The sequence below is a fragment of the Mus pahari genome, chromosome 3, assembly GCF_900095145.1.
Source record: "Mus pahari chromosome 3, PAHARI_EIJ_v1.1, whole genome shotgun sequence".
Lineage (NCBI taxonomy): Eukaryota > Metazoa > Chordata > Mammalia > Rodentia > Muridae > Mus > Mus pahari.
In genome coordinates, this window is record NC_034592.1 from 88,632,930 (window position 1) to 88,634,495 (window position 1,566).

At 47.9% G+C, this 1,566-nt stretch overlaps 1 pseudogene; it reads left to right on the plus strand.

The window, feature by feature from the left end:
- The first annotated feature begins 264 nt into the window (after positions 1 to 264).
- LOC110317980 lies at positions 265 to 1,318 on the plus strand (annotated as a pseudogene).
- Positions 1,319 to 1,566: the final 248 nt, after the last annotated feature.

Sequence of the window (1,566 nt, forward strand, 5' to 3'; positions counted from 1 at the left end):
CCCTCTCTTTGGACCAGGTTGGCCTCAAACTCAGAGATACACCTGCCTCTGTCTTCCCAGTATTGGAATTAAGTGCATGTGCCATTACTTTCACCCAACCCTAACCCTGAAGTTTTTGTTTTGTTTTGTTTTTTCTTTTTATATTAAAAATATTTACTATGGACTCTCTGCTTCCCCCTGTTCCAGAGACAGCTGCATCTTCTTGTGCAGTGCCAGCCTCATCCCGTAGACAAGATGGTGAAGGTTGCTGTGAACTGATTCTGCTCTGCACTTGGCAAAGTGGAGACTGTTGCCATCAACAACCCCTTCATTGACCTCAACTACATAGTCTACATGTTCCAGTATGACTCCATCCATCACAAATTCAATGGCACAGTCAGGGCTGAGAATGGGAAGCTTGTCATCAATGGGAAGCCCATCACCATCTTCCAGGAGTGAGACCCCACTGACATCAAATGGGGTGATGCCGGTGCTGAGTATGTTGTGGAGTCTACTGGTGTCTTCACCACCATGGAGAAGTCTGGGGCCCACCTGAAGAGTGGGGTAAAAAGAGTCATCATCTCCACCCCTTCTGCCAATGACCCCATGTTTGTGATGGGTGTGAACCATGAGAAATATGACAACTCAAGATTGTCAGCAATGCATCCTGCACCACCAACTCCAACTGCTTAGCCCCCCTGGCCAAGGTCATCCATGACAACTTTAGCATCGTGGAAGGGCTCATGACCACGGTTCATGCCATCACTGCCACTCAGAAGACTGTGGATGGTCCCTCTGGAAAGCTGTGGCATGATGGCCGTGGGGCTGCCCAGAACATCATCTCTGCATCCACTGGTGCTGCCAAGGCTGTGGGCAAGGTCATCCCAGAGCTGAAAGGGAAGCTCACTGGCATGGCCTTCTGTGTTCCTACCCTCAATGTATCCCTTGTGGATCTGACATGCCACTTGGAGAAAGAAACCTGCCAAGTATGATGACATCAAGAAGGTGGTGAATCCAGGGGTGGGGGTGGGGTATAGGGAACTTTCGGGATAGCATTTGAAATGTAAATAAAGAAAATAATAATAAATTTAAAAAAAGAAAAAAAAAAGAAAGTGGTGAATCAGGCATCTGAGGGCCCACTGAAGGGTATCCTGGGCTACACTGAGGACCAGGCTGTCTCCTGCAACTTCAACAGCAACTCCTACTCTTGTACCTTTTGTTCTGGGGTTGACATTGCTCTCAATGACAATTTTGTAAAGCTCATTTCCTGGTATGACAATGAATATTGCTACAGCAACAGGGTGATGAGCTCATGGCCTACATGGCCTCCAAGGAGTAAGAAACCCTGGATCACCCACCCCAGCAAGGACACTGAGAGCAAGAGAGAGGCCCTTGGTTGCTGAGGAGTCCCTATCCCAACTCGGCCCCAACACTGAGCATCTCCCTCACAATTTCCATCCCAGACCCCCATAATAACAGGAGTGGCCTAGGGAGTCCTCCCTACACTCTTGAACACTATCAATAAAAGTTCTCTGCACGCAAAAAAAAAAAAAAAAAATATTTCCTGTGTTGTGTGGTGGTGGCACA